The sequence below is a fragment of the Balaenoptera acutorostrata genome, chromosome 12 (genome assembly GCF_949987535.1).
Source record: "Balaenoptera acutorostrata chromosome 12, mBalAcu1.1, whole genome shotgun sequence".
In the NCBI taxonomy this organism is placed as follows: Eukaryota; Metazoa; Chordata; class Mammalia; order Artiodactyla; family Balaenopteridae; genus Balaenoptera; species Balaenoptera acutorostrata.
Window position 1 is genome coordinate 46,513,039 of NC_080075.1, and position 26,933 is coordinate 46,539,971.

The 26,933-nt window shown below is 40.9% G+C and overlaps 1 long non-coding RNA gene across 1 annotated transcript in view; it reads right to left on the reverse strand.

The window, feature by feature from the left end:
• Nucleotides 1-26,933, reverse strand: part of LOC130709353 (uncharacterized) — a 217,054-nt gene that overhangs the window by 32,617 nt on the left and 157,504 nt on the right. Inside the window, exon 2 of the long non-coding RNA XR_009009858.1 lies at nt 7,747-7,887. This is a non-coding gene — a long non-coding RNA (uncharacterized LOC130709353). The remainder of the gene's footprint in view (nt 1-7,746; nt 7,888-26,933) is intronic.

A 26,933-nucleotide genomic window follows, 5' to 3' on the forward strand; every position in this document is an offset into this window, starting at 1 on the left:
ATACTCCAATAAAGATGTTAAAAAAAAAAAGATGGCACCTTATAAACATTCAATGAGTAAAAGAATGAATGAATGAACATTAGATTCCTTTGAATATTTTCAAAAGTGGTGAATCTTCATCTAGTGGATGTGAATTTGAATTTTTGAATCAGCCAAGTTCACTTAGAGCTTCTGGTTAATAAGATGGGTGGATGAAGCTGGAGTCATTCACTCATTCATTCAAAACATACGGATTGAGGGCAGTTGTGTGCTAGACACTGTTCTAGGTGCTAGATTATCCAGTTGGTCCCAAATGAAATGTGACTATCGAGTAAGATGATGGGCTTTATTACGTGATGGTAAACTAATTGTGAAGATTCCAAAGATGTCTCTCACAGTAGCATCACAACTGAAACAGGAGCAAAGCTTTTAAAAATGACCACTAATGACTTGGATGTGGAAGTTCTGGTATGTTTATTTTTAAAAGACAAGTTTCAACCATTCATGATTTCATTTCCTAAAAATAGGTTTTCTCTGGTGCCCTCAGTGGGTCTTGTGGAGGCAGGAGGGGGAGGGGTTAAAGTGAGGTCTTCTCTAAATCATTTAGGACATTCCAGTGTGCAACAGATTCACCTTCCACAGCTGTTTGTGGGTGAAAAATGTGTAAGCCCGCGACTTGAAGCATAGGCATTTGGGGGGGTTCACAGGTACAGGGGAAAGTATTTTTAGATGTAAGTAAAACTCCTAAAGACACGCATTCAAATAATGTATGCAAACAAATATATCTTGAGATTTTTGTTTCCCTCAGAGTCCAGAACAGAAATTACTTGGTACGTAATTTGGGTTTATAATAGGGTCCTTTAGAACCAGGATATCTAAATCCACTTCTCCTGGGGTTAACATGGTGCTAATAAGATTAAGGACAACTGCGCTGATGTGCTTGGACAAACTGGGGTGAGGGCAGCTCGTTTCAGGAGCCAGGAGAACATGTGAGTGGCTGAAACCTACCGTTCTCTGTGTGAAGCTTCCATCCCTGTTGAAGACAGTGAGTATAAATAGCAATAGCTCACACTTGTCGAGTGCTTACTATGTACCAGGCACATACGTGTCTCCCTTGCATTAATGTATTTAATCTTCATGATTCCGAAAAAGGTGCTATTATTATCCCCATCTTATAGATGAGGAAACTGAGGTTCAGGGATGAAGTAATAACACTGCCTAGGGTCACCCAACCAGTAAGTGCCAAGTGTACTTTTGTGCCCCAAGGCCGATGTCACTATTCACTACGCTGAATGTCCCCTTTAGGGAATTTCACCCGGAATACTCATTGAGGATTAAAATGTCTTTTGACTGAAGAAATAAAAGCTTATTACATGTCTAAATCTCAAACAGGAAGTGGGATTAATGTAAATGGGGAAGAGCAAGCTCATTTTCCCTCCCCCTTCTTGGAGTAGCCACAGGCAAAGAGGCGTCTGGATTGCCACCAAGCAGATGTGGCTGAGCTTCCTCTGCCGCTGGGAGATGTGTTTCTAAATCCATCTTGCCTTTTGTGTCTGCCTTCCTTCCATCCCCAGTGCTGTGCTTGGATTTAATCTTTCTGCTTTAACTGGATTCTGAACAAGGCATTTTATTTATTATTTATTTATTTATTTATTTATTTAACATCATTATTGGAGTATAATTGCTTTACAATGGTGTGTTAGTTTCTGCTGTATAACAAAGTGACTCAGCTATACATATACATATATCCCCATATCTCCTCCCTCTTGCGTGTCCGTCCCACCCTCCCTATCCCACCCCTCTAGTTGGTCACAAAGCACCGAGCTGATCTCCCTGTGCTATGCGGCTGCTTCCCACTAGCTATCTATTTTACATTTGGTAGTGTATATATGTCCATGCCACTCTCTCCCTTCGTCCCAGCTTACCCTTCCCCCTCCCTGTGTCCTCAAGTCCATTCTCTACGTCTGCGTTTTTATTCCTGTCCTGCCGCTAGTGAACAAGGCATTTTAGAGAACAGCTGGTTAATCCTCCACATGAACCAATGGCACATTAATTCCCAGGAACATGTTTATTGGATTCTTTTCAATCACAAGGAAGAGAATCCCAGGTGACCTCCATGGAGGAGGTCTAATGCCAGGAGGCACAGACATGCAGATGACAGAGCATTGTCCCATCAGCCTGGGAACAGTGTTTCCAAGCCTTGACTCTACAGCCAGCTTCACAAAGCTCCAGGTACAGCCACCCGACTGACATGTGACCACCTTCTCTCCATTCACCTAGCATTTTGCTTCCCAAAATATAAGTACTGATTGGGCCTTTTCACACCACTTGGCTTGAACTCCTGCTACAGACATCCTATCTCAGGCAGGCTGGGACAGCCAGGAAATTCAGTCTCTCACATGGCAGGGAGTCCTGTCCTGTCGTAGGGGGTTGATTCAGCTTCCCGTGAAGGAAATGAATGTTTCCTCTCTGCTCCACCATCCTCAGTGTTGGCTTCATCAGGCTGGTGGAAAGATGGCTCTAGCAGCATATCAAGACACTAGACCATTCCAGAGGAAGAAGAGAAACCTTCTTGTGGTTCAAGGAAACTTCCAGAAAGCCCTTTTGTCATAACTCATTGCCCAGCAGTGGGTCACGTACCTATTCTTGAGCCAGCCCCTGGCATGTGAAGGGAGATTCTCAGTCAGGAAAGAAGGCTGAGTTTCAGATGCTGGTGAGATGAACGTGGGTCCCCTACTGCCCCATGGGGCAGAAGTGAGGCAGGCCTGCCTGGGCCCTGACCAACAAGCATTGGCCAGGTCTAGCGTCCTACAAGTCTGTGTTAGCAGTGATTCAAGTGGACCACTTTCCTTCAGAACGGAAACTTGGCCTTTCATGGATTCAGTCTTAAGATACATAACAGAAGAGGCCTACAAGGTAAAGTCCTGCATTTGACTTAGCTCTCCAGGGCATGTCCTCTTCCGACAGGGGAATAAATCTCTCCCGGTCTTGATCCACACTACAGGAACTTGCCCAGTGTAAAAGGAACCAACCACTGCTTTTCTAATCGTTTTTATCTTGCTGAGAGATCACACTACAGTTTGGCCCTGCTCGGCTGTCAGGAAGGATTGTGCTCAGACATTACTGGGTGATTCTGGAGAGTGGCTGAGCGATTGTCCCCAACCTGTCCCCATAGTGGTAGTTCTCATTAGGGTGTGGTGGTCAGGCCTTTCCCCTCTTGCTGTTCAGTATACTCAGTCTTTGTGTGATAGGCTTTGACTTTCTAGCTCAATGTGGCTGAAGAGTTCCACTTGGCTTGGGAAGGTTTATTAAAGTCTGTTCTGAAGCAGGGTCTAAGCAGAGAAGGCTGGGCAGCCAAGACGGCAAGATGCCAAGTGTCCTCAGATTGAACTTGGCCTTGTCTCGGCTGCTCTCATAGGTGCAGACCACTGTTGCTCTAGTGACAGTTCCTGCCCTGCAGCAGTCCTGATGTTAGCTGGGCCTCTGTCCTTTTGTAACTTAATAAACATTGTCTTGAGGGACCCCTCTGCCTTTTCCCCCATGTCCTGGGCCCTCCTCAAGCTGTCTGCAAGTTTTTGTGGTGTGATTTCCCACGTCGTCTTCATTTGTTGACTCTGAGTAACACACAGCCTGTCTCAACTGGAACAAGGCGGTTTTTGGATTTTTACTCAGAATCTGGGAGAGATGGGTGGGGGAGGTCTGGTATGTAAGCACAGCCAAGGTCTTAGTTGAATATGTAACAACCCTGTTGTCAAACTTGTTGGCTGTTTCTCCCTTGGGAATTGCTCACTGACTGACCCTCCTCCTATGGCAATGTCCTTCCCTCCTTATAACTGCCTTTATCCAGCTGTTCCCCAGACCCTGTGATTCTTAACCACTTTATTCCTTGGGGTGATTCCTGCTGTTTTGCCTTAGCCTACTAGGCCCCTCCCTGGGGCCACCTTTCTGCAGCTAGACTGGCCCATCAAAAGTATTTGCCGTATAGACACAGTTCTCCCCTTAAAAATTATGTGTCCAGCTCTACAAACTTAAACTGTTCAGATTTGTGGTTGGAATAATGCCCCCGTGCCCCCCACCTCCCTGTCCAAGTCCTAATCATTGGAACCTGTTAATATTGCTGTTATATAAAACAAAAGGGAGTTTAAGGTAGCAGATGGAATTAAGGTTGCTAATCAGCTGAACTTAATATGATTTGACTGGGCCTACCCAGATAATCCAGGATTAAAAGTAGAAGAGGGAGACAAAGAGTGAAGAGACTTATAAGAAACACTCAACAACTTGTCACTAGTTTGAAGATGAATGGATCACAGGCCAAGGAATGCAGATGACCTCTAGAAACTGGAAAAGGTAAGAAAACTGATTCCCCCCAGAGCCTCCAGAGGAAAAAAGCCTGGCCGACACCTTCATTTTGAAGGTAAGCCCACTGGATTTCAGACCAGTAGAGTTGTAAAGTGATAAAATTGTGATGTTTTAAGCCACTAAGTTTGTGGTAACAGAAAATTAATACAGGTCTCATGCAGAAGTTTTCCTCATTTTTACCCTATTTCCTAAAATTTTTTGATTTTTTGGGGGGGTTCCATCATCCTTCATGACAGTAGACTTCATCCCATGTAGGCCGCAGTCTTCAGAGACTGGCTAATTAATTTAGTAACGGGCTGGGGAAACCACACAAGAACATAGACTATCTAAGCCTCCACCTGGGCCAGGTGACATATGATTCAGAAGCTGCTTTGGTATAACGGATACTTGACCTAACATGAAAGTCCGTGTCCAGGTTAATGGAAGAGCATTAGGAATTCACTGACTCAGTCTTTGGCACTGATGCTCTCTGATGTGTACAACCTCAAAGTAGAAGAAATGACTTAAAATTGCATAATTTGTGAATTTGCCAATTGATTTTCATTTGAATAGTATCATATAGTAAAAGTGGTATAGGAAATAATTTTAATGGAAATAATTTTGTGAAATAAAGGCCACCTGGGAATATTTGAGCAATAAAACTAACTAAATAACATAAAATGGTGATAATCACTTATCTACATCTAAGAGTGCTGGTTCTAATCAATTGTGTATGTGTTATATTCTGTAGCCAGGCCAACTCAGCATTTATCAATAAGAAACTGTGAAGCACCAGATTTTGTTTTGCCTTTCTCTAAATGACTATCTTTGTGAGGCCTTCATTCTCAACAAAACTTTGCACTTTGTGTTTAAGAAATATTTTCCCCCAAAGCTCTACAAGGTAGTCTTCTGATAGAAACTGTTTCTGGTGTCTCCCCTGCTTCAGCAACCCTTTGAGCACAGCAGATCCTGGAAAGCCAGATGTCCAAATTAAAATAGTTAAATCCATGTGGCTGCAGGACCCATACAGCTGTGGCTTCTGTCAGCTCCTCAATAAAATATTAGATGTGTGTCTATTGTTTGGGAGCTGTCCACAGTCCCTTGTTCAGCTGGCAGAGGTTAAAGGGTATGTAGATTACTTAGCCAACTGTTTGGTAATTGTCACAGTCAGTTACTTGGTAACCCGTAGAATAGCATTCTCTCGAGGTAGAGCCATTGTTGCTAAGCAATAAATTCAGGTAAAATAACCTTGCCCTGGTTCTTATTGGTCCAGTTTTAAAACACAGGGTATAGGTTGGGTTGTCTCCCTCATAGGCTCCCATACCCCTTTTGTTTTTCCATCCAGGCCATGAAACGAGTGCTGATAATTTGGACAGCCCTTGTTTGCTGGGATTTGTCTACTGCTGATGCAGGCTGGGGACCAAGCAAATGGCTGGAGAGCAGGATTTATTGGGGTGTGCTCTCAGGTTTCTACTGTCATAATGTACGTTCTGGATCTTGGTCTGGAGATTGGCCAATCTGTAAGTCAGATGGGCACAAAGAAGACCAAAAGCAATGGCAGAGATTTAATGGAAAGGAAGGAAAATGTATGCCTGATGATGTTTTTCTACATTAGTATCAACCCTATAATTATTATTAATATTATTAATATTGTTATTCGTTACATCTTGAAATACCTCTTTGCCCTCAATACTTGCATAAATGCTTTTTAAGTAAATCACTCTGTGTTACAGAGACCAAGAGCACTGGGAAGGAAGGCACTCGGGCAGGAAAATCTTAATTTAGTCCCGGCGGGACAGGTTTAAACCGGCTTCCTCCTTTAAGGGGCTGGCTGCAAACAAGCTAATCAACCTGCTTCACAACTATACTTCTTCCTACCTCAAAATTTTTGAAAAGGTCAGGAAATAATGTTACAGATGAATATTCCCTCACAGTTTTTTTAGTCTCGCCTGGCAGTGTTTGATTAGAAGAGAATTAAAAAAGAGTCGTGTTTTGGTTCTCTTCAAAAAGTCTACAAATAACAAATGTTGGCAAGGATGTGGAGAAAAGGGTACACTGTTGGTAGGAATGTAAATTGGTGCAGCCACTGAAGAAAACAGTATGAGGGGGTTCTTCAAAACACTAAAAATAGAACTACCATCTGACCCAGCAATTCCATTCCTGGGTATATATCCAAAAAAACTAAAAACACTACTTTGAAAAGATACATACACCCCAATGTTCATAGCAGCATTATTTACAATTGCCAAGACATGGAAACAACCCAAGTGTTCATCAACAGATGAATGGATAAAGAAGATGTGATACACACACACACACACACACACACACACACACACACACTGGAATATTACTCAGCCATAAAAAAGAAATTTTGCCATTTGCAATGACATGGATGGACTTGGAGGGTATTATGCTAAGTGAAATAAGTCAGATGGAGAAAGATAAATACTGTATGATATCACATATATGGAATCTAAAAATTGCAACAAACTAGTGAATATAACAGAAAGAAGCAGACAGGTATAGAAAACAAACAAGTGGTTACCAGTGGGGTGGAGAGGGGCTATATAGGGGTCGGGAAGTGGGAGGTACAAAGTATTGGGTGTAAGATAGGTTCAAGGATGTATTGTACAATATTTTGTAGTAACTGTAAATAGAAAGTAACCTCTAAACATTGTATAAAAATTACAAAAAAAAAACTACCATATGATCCAGCAATTCCACTTCTAGGTATATACACAAAGAAAACAGAAACACTAGTTTGAAAAGATACATGCACCCCAGTGTTCATAGTAGCTTTATTTACAATAGCCAAGATATGGAAGCAAACTAAGTGTCCATCAACAGATAAATGGATAAAGAATATGTGATATATATATAGATAGATATTGATATCGATATAGATATAGATAATGGAATACTACTCAGCCATAAAAAAGAATGAAATCCTGCCATTTTCAGCAACATTATTGGACCTAGAGGCTATTATGCTTAGTGAAATAAATCAGACAGAGAAGGACAAATACTGTATGTTATCATTTATATGTGGAATCTAAAAAATAAAACAAACGAATGAATATAACAAAACAGACTCACAGATATAGAAAACAAACTAGTGGTTATCAGTGGGGAGAGGGAATGGGGGAGGGGCAAGACGGGGTAGGGAATTAAGAGGTACAAACTACTATATATAAAATAAATAAGCTATAAGAATATATTGTACAGCACAGGGAATATACCCAATATTTTATAATAACTTTAAATGGAGTATAATCTATAACAATATTGAATCACTATGTTGTACACCTGAAACTAATATAATGTAAATCAACTATACTTTAATAAAAAGGAAATGACAAAATAAATTTTTTAAATAATAATAAATTTAAAAAAAAAGAGAAAACCTATGAATTCAAATGAGCATACCTGCCACTTGCCATGGAGAGTCACTGTTGCTCAGAGGCAGCGTTTGAATTCTGCCTGGGATTCCCATTTGCTGGGGCCTGCCACTGTCACTTCCACAGGTGAGCCTCACCTTATGTAAACTCCATCCATGAATGTCCAGATCTGTCTTAACAGACAATTTAATAGATAAACATTTTTGTATCTAAAAGATATATTTATGTTCAAAAGGGTTCACACACACAAAAAAATTCCTTCTAATAGTAATCTGCACTAGAAGATTTTAAATATGTTTCCTTTTTTTTTTTTTATGGTGAGTCAAAGCATACCCATAAGGTATAAAAATTATGGAATGCAACATGCTTTAGGGCCAGCACAGAAGCCATTTCCTGGTCATAACCTCTCTCAAAAGACTCCCAGCTGGAATTTAAGGGCCTCTGCCAGCTGCCACTACTCCTCTAGACTGAGTGGTGTGTCACAGCAGCAGGAGTCTCAAGCCCAATTCCCCCACTTAGCAGCTGGGCAGCCTTGGGCAGCTCACTTGACCTGTCTCCACCTCCATTTCCTCATCTTTAAAATGGGCATAAAATAAGGTTGTTTAGAAACAGGGTTGTGAAAATTACATGACAATGCATTTAACCCCCTCGCCACGTAATAATCATTAGCTTTGATTATAATTCTCTCTCCTTTTGGACCGACAGTATCTCAAATTAACATAAATTCCTGTTGAGTATGTGCTATAGGCAAGGCTCTGTATTGGTCACTTAAATCTTGTTACAGTTAATGAAGATAAAAGGGTATTAATACTTAATGTAATTATATGACTTTTCTAGAGAAGCGGCCTGTAGAGAGCGCAAAGGAGTGACGCAGCCGAAGGCTCACCACGCGAGAGACGCGCCTCTGCTGGGCAGCAGCCTGGACACTGGATGTTTGCTGGGATAGGTCCCTGCGCTGGGATAGGGCACCAGCATTTAGCTTGGCAGCCTTCCCTGGTTCCAGCGAATCCCTGGTCCACAGTAAGTGGTCAATAAACAGTTGCTCAAGTTGTTGGATCAGGAAAGGATGAGGCAGAGAAAAGGAAGAGGTCAGGTTCAAAGGGTTTCCTATAGCTTTTGTTGTTATTTTCTTGTCTGTTTCCCTTTTAAATCTAAAATGCTCTAAGTCCTTTATGGACTCCTTCACCATGTAGGAAGGTAGAGAGGCATCTTACTCTCCTTGGTACGTGGACATGAGATTACTGAGAGAACATGCATCTAAATTGGAACCCAAAAGGATAAGAGCCACACAAACAAAACAACACAACAAAACATTAATTTGGATAAAATTCCATGCAGGTCTCCCTCCTTCCACATCTTCATTCACAGAGGTTCCCTTGAAATGGCAAGTTAGATAAACTAGTACTTCTATACAAAAAGAGATGTTCAGAGTCCTTCAATAAAATGAACTTAACAATAAGAAGAAAGAGATGTATTATTCTGTGCCCAGAAGGGCCACACACCCGGATGGGCTGGCCACAACTCCCATGGACATGCCCCTTGCAGCTCCGCACCACAGAATCTTCTATTGAGCAGACCCTATCATAAACATGAACCAAGCACCAATGGCCACAAAGTAAATTGACAGATGAAAAGAACAAAAAGAATTCCCCAGCACAGTTTTGTGAGGCAAAAGAGGAGAAATCCTAGTCTGACTTCTGAGGTTAGTGACAGTTTAACTTAATAGACTCTTTTTATTGTGCAGAGTAAATATTTTGGGTTAGGAGGAATTCTTTTAAACCTTAAAGTAGGTTAAAGAAGCCCTTACTACTTCTCATCTGCAATTGGTGCATGGTACATTTGTTAGTTGATGGCTCTAAGTAGAACCCAAAAGAAAATATCCTGTCACCTGTGTACATGCTGAACTGTGTTTGTTCCTAAACTTCACCCTTTGTTAGACTATCAATTGTCACATAGGTTTACAAAATTAAAATTGGGCTTTTTACTGTCTTTTCACTCCTTATATTTGCTCTATAACCTTCTTATAATGATTTCCTCATTACAACAATCTCCTTGTATATTGGAATGATTCTTTGGATCGGATTACCTCATGAAGAAGTCATTTTGATATTTCAGAAATAAAACCCCTTTGGATTGAGTCCAAGAGCCATTATCACTTTAAAACAAATTGGTCTTTGTAACAAGTCATACGTTAAGACTCTTGGGTGTTTTAACTTAGGTTCTGAAGAACACTCTATCTCCGATACCCAAATGTCAGAACCCTAAACTAAGACCAATTCACTTTTTTGGCTCTGTCTTGTCTCTGAGTATGAAAAGACACAATATTTTGACAGCTGAGGCACATTCTATATTTACATTTCCCACAAACAAGGCACACTTGCACATTTTATCACCACAAAAAATAAACCTAGAGAAACATCTCTTTCTTCCTGTCCCATACATGTCATTTGGCCATGAGGCATTATTCTTGCCTCCTTATTCTTTTTAGAGCAAGCTGTGTTTTAACTAAACTTTCTTTTTTTCCTGGTTTAACGGTGATCAATTAGATGACTCCTTGCCCTGCACAATGAGAGACCGTCTCCCTCTCTGTATGCTGTTCTTAATTCCTGAACCCAGAGCTCTTCTTAACTGGGAACAGTTCTTTTTTATTTTGAGACAGAGTATACTGGAAGAACATGCAAACAGATAGGAAAGGGCCTCCTCAAAGTACGCTCTTTTTGGAACACGCTTGTTGTTAGGATGGTACAAATCTGCCTGATTATTTTTTATCTAGACTAAACTCCAGTGAGGATTTTTTTTTTTTTTTTTTTTTGGTTTGGTCTGTCCTTTTTTTTTTCTTTTTTCTTTTTTTTCTTTTTCTGTCTCACAAAAACCAAGTGTTCTCCAGCAATGAGGCAACGGAAAAAATCAATACTTGCCATGTACCATGTAACCAATAGAATAAGGGGAATGATTTATGTATGGATGGATGCAGCCTGAATCAGCTGGGGCCTCGCACAGAGAGAGAGAAAGAGAGAGAGGGAGAGACACAGAGAGAGAGAGAGAGAACAGAGGGAGGTGGGGGGCGAGCTGAACTGCGGTGATTATTTCTACAGTGTGGCCAGATTTTTTTTTTCCTGCAGCAATAATCCCCTTCTCCAGCACTGCAGGACAGAGGGAAAGCCTGCAATCTGTGGAATATATGATGGCTCAGCTCTCCCTCCTTTCCTCAGAGTCCTGATGCCTTGTTCATACTAAGGTACACAGAGAAGGGGAAGATGATGTATGGCCTGTAGCCCTTCAACCTTCCAGTCATCTCCATCCTAAGAAAGGCTAGTGATGGGTCGACAAGTACTAGTTGACAGAGAGTCAATTTATCAACAGGATTTAAAAGCAATAAAACGTTCCAGCACCGCTTCCTAAGAAGACCAGCAGGAAGGGCTTACAGACAAGAACTACTCTATACTCCATGAGTTTCTGCTGGAAATATAGTTTGGTTAACTGGAAATCCAGAGCGCTGCAGCATTTAAAGGTATTTAATCTTGAAGGTAACTTTTAGGGTAACTGATACTCTTGCTCAAAGCTTCGATATTAACTGTACTTATGTGCTTGTGGTGTGAAGGTGCAACTAGATGGCACTGAATTCAGCTACTTCCCAGCTGGATACATGGTACTATTGTATATGGAATTCTGGTGGTTGGGACTTTAAACTGGGTTAAATGTTTGCTTTAGAATGACATAATATATAGTTTTAAATGACATGTTTTATTAAATTCCTACTCCCTGCTTCAAACTCAGGATGAACCATGTAAGACTTTGTGAAAGGCATATATGATCATTTCTTGGGAATATCTTTGTTTTTTGAGATGTATTTAAATAGATCTAAATTTATTTTTGTAAATTACCTTCCTTCTACATTGTGCTTGAAACTATAGGGAGCTTAACAGCATTATATTTCTATCAGTCTATTGAAAAAGACTGAAGTATATCCCTTGATGAGGAACATTGATACCATATAATTTTTAACAATGTTTTTTGCATCCTTTAACCCAAATACAGTGTTAATATCACAGTTAGGTATTCCCCTAAAATATCCTATGTTCTATATATGATCTATTACACTGCATATAATACTTGCAAAGATATTTTAAATACTGAACGTAGCAGAATAATGCCATGCCATTAATGTATGCTTAATTTGGAGCTGGTAGTGTTAATACCCATAAGCTGTTAAAATAGCTTTTTTTTCCCCCTTCAGTTGAAAGTATCCATTCAACTCAACATTATTGTACACTCTGTTGACAAAATATCATGTTGCTTTTTTAAATATGTAAGTTCTCTAAAAATTATCTTAAATTCTCACAACAAAATTCCATGTTGTTTTTTAAATACATATATTCAAAGTGTACAGAATGGCAATTTTAACATTTTTCCACATATATATTTGTTATCTAATTTTTTCTTTCATTTAATGCATAACTATCTTTTTGTTTCTGGAATATTGTATTTAGTCCCTCATTTACATTTATTTAGCAGTACATTTATTTAGCAGTTGTGTGCATACATAGGATTAAGGATTAGAAGCAAAGAGTAGAGAACTAGAAAAGTATATAGAACTATTCTCGGTAGTCCTCATCTTTTAAATGACTCTTCATACTTTAATATCATTTTTTATGGGTGTTATTGAAGAGCAGTTAAGTTGAAGCACTATTAGTTATAAATCAGTAATACTCTCATGTCTTCATTTAAATACCTAGTCACTGAGAGATTTGATCTACCCTGTTCTTTGCAAAACTATTTTGGGAAGATTTCTATGTAAATTAAATAAATGCATATGATGTCTTTCCTCTAAACAAAATTAGAGCAATAACAATGCACTCCACAAGTAAACTATATGTAGTAAGACATCTTTCAGTAATTTTAATACAAAAGTGATGACCCAAACCAGCAGAAACTATGCATAATCATTTTGAATGGGGGAGGCCAAGTAGATATCTGCTGCCTTCACGTAAGGACAGATAAACCTTGGTTTTTACATTTTGATCTGGATCATCATTCTCTCTTTCACTCTTCTATTGGCCCAAACAGGTAAAACAACAGAAACCCCTTACCGTCTTCACTTTTGGTTCCACTGCCTCAGTCAAGCTGTCCAGCTGAGGGTTAATAAACACAGAAAATCTGGAGATGGTCCCAATATAGTGAGGACCTTGAAGACCAAGATCAGCGCTGCAGGCACCACAGCCAGAAGGAACGTTCTTAGTGCCCTACAAGCAGGTATGGGCTCCCCCAAAAAACTAAAGCACATGGGAATGAAGAAGCATGATCACAAGCAAGGTGCTGCTGAACTCTAAGGTAAGCACAAGCAGGACCTTGTTGCAGGTTTATTTTTAGAGATGTGTTGCCGCCACTTAAGAAAAAACTGCTATCTATAGCAGAGAAAAAGAGTAAAAGTCTGCCAAAGGCCACAGAGTTTATTTAAGTCTAGCCACGTCTACTATATTATTTGAGATGGGCCTTAAGGCCGCAGGTACCTGGAGTGTCAGCACACAGAGAATTCTGGCCCCAACAATAGGAGAAACACAGAGAATGAGTGATAAACTAACGGCAGGCAGGAGATGAGTAAACAGGAAGCCCAAGAATTGGATTTCATTGTTAGTTAACAGATTGCAAACAGCATCCTTTTGTTTGAAAAGTTTATATCTATTAAACATAAACTTTCTAAGTTCTAATAAAAGCTGAATAATCCTTCTCCCCAGGATGAGATTAAGTTCCTGTAAACACCTGGAGTTAAAATGCATAAATGAAACTCAGGTTGGCATCTTATGCCATGACAAAAAAAAAAAAAAAAAAAACTTCTCATTGTGAACGGGGTCTTCAGTAGACACATGCTATGGTTTTTTCTCCTTTATCAGTGGTTAGTTTCATTGATGAAATAACCATTAAAGAGAAAATCAATATCTGAGCTTATCCACCTGCTTTGTTTTAGTACCTCAAATTATTTTAAAAACTGATTAACATGAATAACTCACTATTTAGGAAATACAACAAATGAGTGTTTCACATTGCTACTCTAGCATCCACAGAAAGAAAGAAAGAAAGAAAAGAGAGAGAGAGAGAGAGGGGGAGGGAGGGAGGAAGGAAGAAAGGGAAAAGGTAATATCCAGTTCTCATTTACTTAACGATTCATTAATCCACTTAATAAAAATAAATAAAAGAGCTAATAAAAACATCCACATTTTTACTTTCTAAAAGTCTAATTTCATCCTTGCACTAAAACGAAAAATAAAATAAATGAAAACATTCTAATGTGAAAAATCAATATTATTACTTCTAAAGAAGTCTGTTTATACCTGAGCGAGAACTTTCAGGCTCTCCATAAAAGAACTGTCTCTCACTCACTTGGTTTCTTTTTCCTTCAATTAGCCTATAGCAGCCAGAGCATCTTGGGCTAGTATAGTTTAATCTGAACATAATTGGATGGCAAGTTTCTATTCTCTAATCTGAATGAACTCACCTTAAAAACACATAGAACTTAGATTCTATTTAACATAAAGGTTAAATAAGGACAACAAAAAGTGACATTGCATTTCTGTTCACTGATATGCTGTTAAATATGATTACCTATACTTTCCAGACCTTGCCCAGGCATGGAAGCACAGGCAACATCTGCTTTGAAAATATTCAAAGACAGATGCCCAAACCTGCACCTCAACTGATTTGCCTGGTAGCGTGAGCTTCCTAGGCCCTCATCCTGGCTGTTCGCATTTGCATCTGTATAGATTATGTGAAGATATAAATCCTCTCAAAAAGCTGTCTAGTTCTAGCTACAACTTAATGGTTTTACTGTATGGGCTGCTTCATTTATTTGAGCAGAATTTTTCTCCTATAAGATCTAAATGAGAGCACATCCTCCCCCCTCCCCAGGGAATAATCCAAAAGATGGGAGGTTCTTAATAAAACAATTAATCGTGATAAATTTCTGATTTTTGCTCCTTCGTCCAGGGCTATTTCCATGGCAACATCCTCTCATCCTATTGTTGGGTTGTTCTTCATTCACACAGCAGGTTAAGCCCAGGGCAGCGAGGGCAAGCTGATGGTCAGCCTTTATTTTCTCTGGCCCTTCAACAAAGGTTAGTTGAGGTCACCAGAAGCCAAAGGGTAATTACTTTTCCTCCACAGGGTTAAAGGTACACAGATTGCTATTGCGACAACTGTATGGATGACCTTCAGCTTTTGATGCTTAATCTTCTTTTCTTTCATCAGAGTGAATAAGTGTGGTATAACAGTGGTGATGCACCCCCATGCCTGAAATTCAGAATAGAAAGCCAAACATCTTTTTATTTTGTAAAGCTACTATCTATTAGTATAATATACTCTTGGAATCAATTGGAAAACCCAATGCATAAAAGGTTTCCTATCCCTTAAATAGGAAAAAATAAAACAAAACAAAAAGCCTCATGGCAGAAAATTGCAGCTGTTCACTGGCTTTCTTATTTAGTTAATTTGATATTCATAATTTCCCAGGCTTCAGTCATCTTCCTGAGGGTGTGTTCTTTAAGGCTGAGAAGAAAATGGAAGCTTTCCTGGCTCCACGAAGCATCTGGGGCTCTATTTTTTCCCTTCAAACATCAATTGCGACCTTGTCCCTCTAAAACTGACTAAAAGTCAGATTGAAATGAGTTTTCTCTCTTTGCTTCTCTATTCTCAAAGAAAGACAGCCTCTAGATTAATTTTCAGGGGTATGGAAGGAGATCTTTTGAAAATGAGTGATTAAGACACTTTGCCCACTTATTTGAAGAGCCACTTTGAGATTTGGGCTAGTTATTTTAATCTGGAATGTTAAAAAAAATGATTATTATCATTTTGGGGGGCTCCCAAAAGGGAGCCAGCCACCAGCCTGATGGATGCATTTGCCATGGGTCTACCACCAGGCAAAGAGACTTTCAGCTCCCTGGACATGATGGCTCTGCTAATGGTTCATCTCAACAGACACACAGAAGGGAGCCTGAGCCCCTTCATGGGAGATGGGTTAAGATCCCCTGAAAGAGCCACTTGGCCCAGTCTGCAGCCTTAGCCACAGGGAACCATCCCCCTGAGTCTCATCATCTATGTCCAAGAAGTTGCCTTGATGAGAGAAGCATAAAGGGAACTGAGAGTAGACTGCCCCCGGCTCCCACCTCAAGAGGAAGGCGGAGACAATTTTTCTGTCCCTTTCTCAGACTCACCCTCCTGTGATCTGGGAGTAACCGGCCACTTCACTCCCCTGCAGTCCTCTGTCTCCCCCCGTCAGTACCGGCCTAGCTGCCTCTCCAGCCCTTCCCTCACACTCTTCATATTGAGTCATCTTTCTGCTCATGAGCTCCCTGGAAATCTCTGGATCCACCTCCCAAGGTTACCACTCGGGTTGCTTCATCAGCTGGTCCCTCCACTTGGCCTCGCCCTGTTGGCCACTCTGCCTTAGTCAAGCAACCTGCAGCCTCCTATGCGTGACTTCACCCTCCCTGGGCTTTCGCCACCCTCTCTAAATGCCAGTCCTCTCTTCAATTCCTCCTCCTTTGAAACGTTCGTTTAAAATTTTGTTCCTTCAGGAATTCCTCCATATTTTATCCCCTGCTACATCTAAATAAATTAAATACATTTAATAAAGTATTATATATTATCTATCTATGATATATAACATATCATACAAATAATTATATAATAAAGCTGTAGAAAATGCATCTAAATATCAAATCTTATTAAAGAGCAACTTTTAAAAGACCCAAAGCCTTAAATTATCCGCATTTACAAATACCTGGGTCTCTTACAACACTACTGTTTTATGAGACAATTCATCACATAGCTGCTGTCAGTAATTATCTTGGCAAGTTCTATTTTTTTCACTTTTCTTTATTCTCTATTGTCCTTTCTACATCTCTACAGAGTCCTGCCATTCTTGAGAGTGAAACATTTTGGTATCATATCACAATCTCCCCAAATAGTCTCCTTGCTCTCAATGAGCAAAATCTGCTGTTATTAACTGATGATTAAGGGGATAACAGAAAATAAAACAAAATATAACCACACACAGGGATATTTTATTTTAGAAGGGATTCCTGAAGTCCTCAAAACCCATAGAGCACAGTTCTAGATGTGGAATAGTCAGTGGTAGAGATAATATTTGGAAAAGAAGGTAAGAGACCTAAGAAGGCATGCATCAGGGTCTAGCATGTAACCTGGATACATATAACCAGATGAGAGAAGGAAGGGGAATATCTAGCACTGCCCACAGCAAGCTGACAGCAGTGCCCCTCACTGGTAAGGAAATTGCCCTTTCCTCAGTTATAGACCAAAGCCAAAAGGACCAATTGTATTCTCAGGTCAGGGCTCCCTGATAGGGGCATTTAAGGAAGGCAGGGCTATGAACTTCTAAAGCTGGTTCTAGGCTGGTTAGCTGGGGCTCAAAGAAGTATTAGGGAGAGTGATGGGTTCACACGAGGTACACCTTAGGAAAGTTACTCTTTCCCTTTCTGCATAATTTCTCTCCTTTCTCATTCCCTCCCCATCATCCCCAGATGCCCCAGCTGCCCAGAGTCCCATCTCACATGGGGGTTTTAACATCAGTAGGCCATATTTTCCCCTGATCTGTTAAGAAAGATACCTGGATGAAATATTTAGCCATAAACAAGGCATCTCTAATGATGGCACTTCAGGCATTTTGGATTTTGATGAGGGAGATATTTAGAAGTATCACCTTCTGAGATCCTGCCAGGTGACCCTTTGAGTGCTCTCCAGGCCAGTGACAAATTGAAAGCAAAGCACGGGGGATACATTAGGTCAAATCTTCCGGCAACAGAACAAGTCACTCACTTTCATTCATTCCAAAATGGACATGAAATTCTTCCTCTTTAGGCAATAAATTCAAGCACTTACCCTTAGCTACTTACTATTTTTAAAAGCTCTTTTTTTCCTCTTGAAACACAGAGCCATTGGATTCTCTGCCTTATAGTAGGCTTCTTTCTCACTTTGTAGAGAAAGTGTTACTAAAAGGTTAAACATAGAGGAATTTTCACAATCACAATCAGTTCTTCCTCATGTGCCAGAAATAGATGTGACTTGTCATCTCCTCTAATTGGTATCTTCACATGTGGGATGTAAGGATGTCTCCTACAGAACCTGCTGCAGAAATGTCTCTAGTAGTTGTTGAGCAGTTACAGAGAGTGATAGCGAAGCACCATGGTCCAGAGCATCAGATTCAGTGCCAAATGAGTGATGAGTGCTCAGGGGTCCAGCATGGGCCACCTGGCATCTCGGGGTGATGTGGTGTTCTAAAGCTTGGAGCACTGCCAGGGCTGACATGAGACAGGACCTGGGAAGATGACTGTAACACAGTGCTACTCAAGTTGTAGCATGCATAAGAAGCACAGATTTGTGGATCTCACCTCTTGAGAAGCTGATTCAGTAGACCCCCAGATCTGCATTTCTAATACGATGCCAGGTGACGAGGATGCTCCCCAGCTGTGGCCCCACTTGGAGGAGGTACTGTGATAGATTTCCCTTCTCTGGATTTCACTCCTTGTACCTCGAAAATGTACCACCACCTTTCCACTGTGCAAAGGGTTTCTCGCTTGTTCAGAAATGCTTGTGATTTCTAGACATCACTCCTTCACCTTCCTGTCCTCTGCTCTGGTTCTCACTTCATTATTTTTTAAATTAATTTATTTTATTTATTTTATTTTTGGCTACATTGGGTCTTCGTTGCTGCGCGTGGGCTTTCTCTAGTTGCAGTGCGCGGGCTTCTCATTGCAGTGGCTTCTCTTGTTACGGAGCATGGGCTCTAGGCACATGGGCTTCAGTAGTTGCGGCACGTGGGCTCAGTAGTTGTGGCTTGCAGGCTCTAGAGCGCAGGCTCAGTAGTTATGGCGTAAGGGCTTAGTTGCTCCACAGCATGTGGGATCTTCCTGGACCAGGGCTCGAACCTGTGTCCCCTGCATTGGCAGGCGGATTCTTAACCACTGCACCACCAGGGAAGTCTTCTCACTTCATTTTGACATAGTCTCCTAGTTTGTATGGATTATATGGGCCCATAAGAATAGCACTTTTCCTATTTTATTCAACTACAAAGCAACTCTAGTTTCCTGCTATTAAGGAGGAAAATGTCTTGCCTTTCACCATCATTCTCTATATCCAGAGAAGCCCTTTCCATAAATTCCAAATCCTCACCTCTCTGCCAGCACTTAGGTGGTCCTTTCTCTTCTCCGATCTTGGATGAGCTAAGAGATAGCCAAGACATACAAAGAGACATAATCCCTTTCCCAGGAAGCTTGTACTGTTGCGTAACAACTTAGTCTAATGGTGAAGTGCATGGACCCTAGAGCCAGACAGACAGATTGGTTCAGGTGCCAACTATGCTTTTATTAGCTGTGACCCCAAGCAAATAATTTAGCCTTTCTCAGCCTCAATTTACTTTTCTGCAAAGTGGGAATAATAATAATAATAATAATACATACCTCATAGGGTTCTGATAATATCTGAATAATATAATGCATATAAAGAGCTTAGGCACAGTGCCTGGAAAACAATAAGACCTGCATATGCCGTAGCTATTTGTATAAAGCCCACATTATGAACAGATAACACGGGCTTTAAAATTCCAGCTCAGCAGCTTCTTTGTTAGGTAATTTTGGGCAAACTAATGTACCTGTGAGCCTCAGTTTCTTCATTATTAAATGGGGATAATTCACCCATCTCCAGGATTGTTATAAATCTTAAACGTAAAAATATATAAACTTCCTAGCACTGTTCCAGAAGATACCCAACCAATGACTCCTATAAATAGTGTTACTTTTTAACATATTGCCCTTTAATGGCCTGGAGTCAGAACATAAATCCTACCTTTGACTTTGAACTCCAGCCTCTGAACGGCTCTTCGAAGCCTCCAACAGCTTTCAGCCTCCAATTAAAGTAGCACCACTACTTAATTTCTGTGTTCATGGAGCCTAGACAAGTCGTTTCCACAGGCAGATCCCAGATTTTTGGATTTCACACATCAGTAAAGACAGCTAGCGATAGATAGATAGATAAATGATAGATAGATAGATAGATAGATAGATAGATAGACAGACAGACAGGGAGAGAGAGAGTTAGATAGATGTATAGATAGATATTATCATGGGGTTCAAAATAGGGCACCAACTTTTTTTTCCCAGTAAAGAGGCTTTATTTTTTGTTTTTAACTACCATCCATCAACACTGTCGTTTCATAAAAGAAAAGATTTTATCGTTAAGAAATAGAAACACAGATCAAGAGAAAAAAAGTCGGCCTTGTGGGTGTGTGCGTGCATGCACACACACACACACACGCACAATTTGTCTTCTCATTTTACCATTAACGTGGAACAGAATGCCAAGTGGCCCACAAATGTGAGTGGGACCCTGACTTACATTAACCTGGAGCTGGCCTCACCTGCACGCTAGAGTGCTTCCATACTGCTTCTTGGCAAAGGCAAGCAGGACAGGGATATGCCTCTTCCAGGTCCTGGAGCCCTTGGCCACCTGTCTTTCCTGAGCCTCTGAGGAACAGAAGGGGGGGTGGAAGACCCCACTGAGTCCCTCTCTAGTTATGCAGTGTTCTCACATCCTCTCTGAGGCTGACTTCCTTGTCCAGCCAGGCTCCCACGTGCAGGCTGCCAGGTGGTGTTTTCCTGCTGTTTTACTATTTCCCAACATCTCACATGCTTCCTAACATCGCTACCCTCAGCTGGTTAAGCATTTTGCATATCGATTCTCATTTATCTGAAAGATATTGTCCAGATTATTATTCCCCTTTCATAGATTCATGGGTACATAAACTGAGGTCCTGAGAGGTCTGGAGGCTCTCCCGAGGGACCCAGGAAGGAGCCCCTCACTACATCCTGTTTGAGTGCCTGAACTGGATAGAAACAATAGGAAATGAATGTCTCTAGTAGGCAACAATGAGGCTGCACAAGCAGAACTTTTCTCCAGTGTCACAAGCTGAACACTGTTTTGTTCCATGTCAATTTAGTGGACAGTTACTGAGTCCCTATTAGATGCTGTGCTAGAATACAAGTATGAAGAAATGTAAACTGTACCCTCAAGGCAACAGGCTACAATTTATTTCTTCCTATAGCCAAGGGAGAACCTTGCGTAATTTTCATTCAATGTGCCAAAAGACCCAGACCTGCACATGTGATGTAAGTGCCTCAGGAGGATGAGAAAAGGCATCCACGGGGGTAGATTCAGTGTGAATGGCTCTCAGAGAATTTACCCAGTGTTAATCTACACGTAAGGACACATCTTCCGCAGTTCTTTCTGAAAGGCTCTTCTTTCTCCCTGAAGATACCTGACTTTTTCCCTCTTGATACCTGAAAGATTTTGGCAGCTTTTTCTTCATTTTAAAATGTTCACCAATAGCAAATCCTGCTTACTGAATAAAGAGAGGACAGTAAACATGTTCTAGTCCTGGCCCAGCCACCAAGCAAATGAATGCCTGGAGCAAGTCACTTCACCTCTCCAGACCTCAGTCTCCTCACCTGCAAAAGCGAGCCCACTGAACTGGCTGTACCAGTGCATATAGCACTGACGATGTGGAGATTCTCAGGACGCTGCACATATTCACTTATCCCTCACAACAACTCTGTGAGATAGAGAGTGTTTTTTCTTCCCCACTTTACAGATGAGGAAACTGAGGCACGAAGTGGTTAAAATAATCTTGCTCAAAATCATGTAACTCATAAGTAGCAAAGATGGGATTCGGACATTCTCAGTCTATTTCCAGCGTCTGTACTCTTGACCACTATGATGGGCTGCCTTTCAGCAGATGAGGAGAACTAGTACTGAAGTCCCTTCTAATGTTTACATTCAATTGATCTATGAGTTTAACATAACCCCTAAAGGCTCAGATTCTGTATTTTAGGCCAATGAAGCAAAGAGCTCATTAAAAAATTTATAATTTATTAATCAAAACTACCAGCTCATACTACCTTAGAAATAAAATTTTTCAAAGTGCCCTCACATATATGATCACTTTAGAGCCTCACTGGATCTTGATATAGAGAAGGTAATAGACCATCCACAAGACCAGGAAAAGGAAGTCCAGAGAGGTCAGGACTTGATTATGGCCCCCAAGAAAACCAGGGGAGGAGTCCTACTCCCTTAGCAGAGCCAGGGACCTCCAGGCTGTGTTCTGGAGCCCATTCAACCTGAGTCACACATTTCCTCTGGGACTTCATCTTGGATTCAGAGACACCCACTGAATTCTGAGTAGTGACAGAGAAAAGAGCGCTTCTCTCTGAAACTCTCCTCCATGCCCCTCCAGTGCTGGGTCTCTCACACAGATACCAAGATGTCTGGCCCTGCAATCAAGGTCAGCTCACACAACCTTGCAAAACTGAGATGCATACGGGGTTACTGCAGAGTGAGCTACTCTGAACTTGAACTCCATGTCAGGCCTTCTAAAGAGCTGTCTAAGCTTGCAGCCTCTGCTAGCTCTGCTCCTCCTTCCTCCACATTTACGAGGTAGATTCCAATCTGCCCTCCACCAGAGGAAACTGTGCGCTCGGATATCACCTGTAACTTCCTAGTCCAAGAAGCAGCTGCTTGTTCCCTTAACACACCTGGTGCTTTCCCAGTGATGAGCTTCTGCTCCCCTCATCCCCTCCCCCTGGAACATGCTTCCCACCATCCTGCCTTCCAATCCGATCCTTATTTGCAGGCCTACCTCACATGTCACTTCTTCAGGAAGCCTCTCCTAGTCCTTCCAATCAGGTGTAATCTATTTTTTTTTGACTATCCATTCTCGTGTTTTTCTTATGACACTCTCAAATTCTGCTCTTTTATTGCAGTTGGGTTTATACTTTCTTATCTCCATCATACTCAGACTGCTTTTTACTTCCTGGCAACGTTGGGAGCACTGCCTGGCACTGATAAATATCTGCTTGACCTCAAATTAATCTCTCCCCTTCTGTAGAATGATTCACTCTGCAAAAATATATGGCAAAGAAGAGGGATCATTAGATTCTTTTTTTAATTAAAAAAAATTTTTTTAAACATCTTTATTGGAGTATAATTGCTTTACAATGTCGCGTCAGTTTCTGCTGTATAACAAAGTGAATCAGCTATATCTATACATATATCCCCATGTCCCCTCCCTCTTGCATCTCCATCCCACCCTCCCTATCCCACCCCTCTAGGTGGTCACAAAGCACGGAGCTGATCTCCCCGTGCAATGCAGCTGCTTCCCACTAGCTATTTTACATTTGATAGTGTATATATGTCAATGTTACTCTCTCACTTTGTCCCAGCTTACCCTTCCCCCAGCATACACTTCCCCCTCCTTGTGTCCTCAAGTCCATTCTCTACATCTGTGTCTTTACTCCTGCCCTGCCACTAGGTTCATCAGTACCGTTTTTTAGATTCCATATATATGTGTTAGCATACGGTATTTGTTTTTCTCTTTCTGACTTACTTCACTCTGTATGACAGACTCTAGATCCATCCACCTCACTACAAATAACTCAATTTCGTTTCTTTTTATGGCTGAGTAATATTCCATTGTATATATGTGCCACATCTTCTTTATCTATTCATCTGTCAATGGACACTTAGGTTGCTTCCATGTCCTGGCTATTGTAAATAGTGTTGCAGTGAACATTGTGGTACATGACTCTTTTTGAATTATGGTTTTCTCAGGGTATATGCCCAGTAATGGGATTGCTGGGTCATATGGTAGTTCTATTTTTAGTTTTTTAAGGAACCTCCATACTGTTTTCCATAGTGGCTGTATCAATTTACATTCCCACCAACAGTGCAAGAGGGTTCCCTTTTCTCCACATCCTCTCCAGCATTTATTGTTTGTAGATTTTTCTTTTTTCATTAATTTATTTTTGGCTGCGTTGGGTCTTCATTGCTGTGCACGGGCTTTCTCTAGTTGCGGCGAGCGGGGCTACTCTTCATTGCGGTGCGCAGGCTTCTCATTGCGGTGGCTTCTCTTGTTGGGGAGCACGGGCTCTAGGCACGCGGGCTTCAGTAGTTGTGGCACGCAGGCTCAGTAGTTGTGGGTCGCGGGCTCTAGAGCGCAGGCTCAGTGGTTGTGGCACACGGGCTTAGTGGCTCCACAGCATGTGGGATCTTCCCAGACCAGGGCACAAACCCGTGTCTCCTGCATTGGCAGGCAGATTCTTAACCACTGCGCCTCCAGGGAAGTCTCGTTTATAGATTTTTTGATGATGGCTATTCTGATCGGTGTGAGGTGATACCTCATTGTAGTTTTGATTTGCATTTCTCTAGGGATCATTGGATTCTAATGTCATCCCCAAATTTCGCCAATGGCTTTTTTTTTTTTTTTAATCAATTCCTGACTGACAGAGCTCAGCCTCAGAGGTGAGAACATCCTTTCAGGAACTGCCACATAGCCTGTATTCAAAGAGGTTTCTGAGTGTGAACATGTCAGCCCGAGACTCTGTTAATTGGACCTTCAACTACTCAAGGTCCACACTGCACAGCTGCTCTTTTACCCCAGAAACCGAGAACCGGGGATGATGTATGCACAGGAGTCATATCGGAAAAATGTCCTCAGTCTTCCAGAGCACTCAGTTTTCACTGAAACTCATTGTCCTTACAGAGGGAGAAGGCTGGACCAAGGAAAGACTAGCTGATGTGTTTCCTTCACCATTTCCCCTACCTATAGTAACATATTAGAGAAGGGGGGTGTTATTTGGAATTTTCACATTTACAAAGAATTTAAGTTTAAATTGTTCTGTTGGAAAAGAAAAACCCAATCCTTTCCTCTAAAGACAGTAAAACTGGCCAGCATAAAAATGCCCCCAAGATTTTCAAGTATTTTAGAGTCTCTCCTCACAAATAACTCTATGTATGCTATTCTATACGGTAGCACAAAATACCACATCTAATATTCGACTGGTTTTTCAGCCTCTAGCTCATGGATCTGGAGAACTGGAACCAGAGAATAATATGTAAGGACCAGTGCTTTAGGGATTAGGTCTCTCCCCCTGCCTACATCAAGGCAAACTTGGGGCACCTTGGGGATTTAGACACCATCCACCAGCAGATGGGTGTCCAGTGTCCACTTGATCAAATCAAGTGCTTTGGAAAGGTTGAGAAAAGAGGCAAAAGGGACCCTCTTTCTTCCCCACAGAGCAGTGTTTCTTAACCTTTTTTTCATTATCACCCATCTAATGAGTCTTTTTAGACTTTTTTCCTAATTGCTCTTCCTTGACATTTTAATGTCACAGATATATTGTTTATCTGTGTGCTGTGATCATTAGGAGGCCACAAGCCATTGTAAGGCCTTGGATTTCTGTGTCCTTCAAACACTGATCCCTCCCACCCTCCTGGGGGTGGCAACACCCCTCCCCTTAAGAATGCAAGTCACAGATCTGCCCCTAGAGAAGCAACAGGACACTTCCTGAGCACCACCCCCTGGGGTTTCTTTTTCATCTTTTCTCTCACTCTCCTTCAGACTCAGTATGAGCCTTGCAGGCACAGAGCTAGAAGGTGACTGGGTAACTGCTCTTTGGAATGTCATGGCAACATGAGAGCATCAGGGCAGAGAGACTGACAACAAGTCTGGAGAAATGGTTCATTTCACTCAGTGAAATCTTAGGTTCCACAGTAGCGAGTGTTGTACTAATAACTACAAGACATAGATTAATGGGAAAACTTTCTGCAATAAACTTGTCCAAAGAATAGCATTACGGAGCTCAGAAATTGGTTATTCCATTGCCCCTTTTACCAGCAAAAGGGTATGAAATTGGATTTTTCCTTCCAGCTAATTCATTTTTCCAATATTATAATTAACTTGAAAAATAGACTTCAACTTCTACACCTTCCCTTTTGCCTACACACTTTACAGGCACAACATAATGATTCTAGTTATTAGCTCACTTTAGGCCAAAAATAAGAAGGCTAACAATACATTAACATTTCCATTATCAGTCAGAAAATTGCAGGTCAGCTCCTTGAATGATATGTTGCTCAGCATATTAAAATCCCTGATCTCAGCAAAAATGTATAAATACTTTTACTCCTGAAATTATGGTTTAAGAGAGACACATGGCAAGGTAAACGGGAGATGAGGAGGAAAATCAATTTAGATTGGTCTCAATGGAAGGACAATGGATTGCTATTTTTTCCTTTATCTAATACAGAAATTGAGTGCCTATGGTTCCCATTTTAATATTCATTTGATACTCATTTTAGTATCAAAGAGGTGGCAATGAGTAACTTATCAAAAATAAACTTCTCAGCCTTTGGCTTTGTGCTTGTAATTAACCATCTGGTCTACACACATCACCTTGGGAGAGTGCCAATGGACATTTACCAACTGATATCACTAAAACGAGGTTATTCTCCTTTCACCTGGGATGAGAGGACCTGATTTTCTGTTCAAAGCAAGTGCCAACTCTGTGTGTCAGTACCTGCAGATTCCATAGGTTTATTACTAATCTCCTAAACGTTTGTCACTGCCAACATTTTGAGATCTCAATAGTGCTTCCAGGCGACTCTCCTCTGTAACATTAACTTTCTCCACAAAATAAAGCAAAAAAAAAATTTGTTTGTTCTTCTGGTTAACATTCCTTTAACAGTGTCTATAACAGGGATTAGCAAACTAAGCCCTGTGGGCTAAATCCAGTCACGCCCATTCATTTCCATATGGTCTATGGCTATTTTCCCTACAAGGGCAGTGCTGAGTAGTTGAAGCAGAAACTGACTGGCTTGCAAAGCCAAAAATAATTCCTGTCTGGCCCATTACAGAAAAAGTTTGCTGAACTCTATTTTGCGACATGGAGTTTTTAAAATAAAAATGAAAAAGAATTAAAACCTTTTATTTCAATAATTTTAGAATTCAGAGTTTAGGATTATTTTAGAGCAGAATAATATATGGTCATTTTTCTACTCCTGGGAATGAAACTTGGAAATATAAGCCCATAAATGTAGTAAAAGCATTATTGATAATGATGGGTTGTATATCAGCCACCTGCTATTTTTGTTGAAAAGCAATATTAAGTTTTCTCTTTGAATAATAACCATAGATGCCCATTGTAGAACAGATTGCCATTTTCCCAAAGCATAGATGGTCACTTTTTAAGCAAGGAAGCATGTTTGAGAAATGAACATATAGTAGAACTTTTTACACAGGTATAAAAAACTTAACATTAATATCCCAAATGACCTCTTAAAGAATATCAAGGCAAACAATATGAGGCAATTAATGCT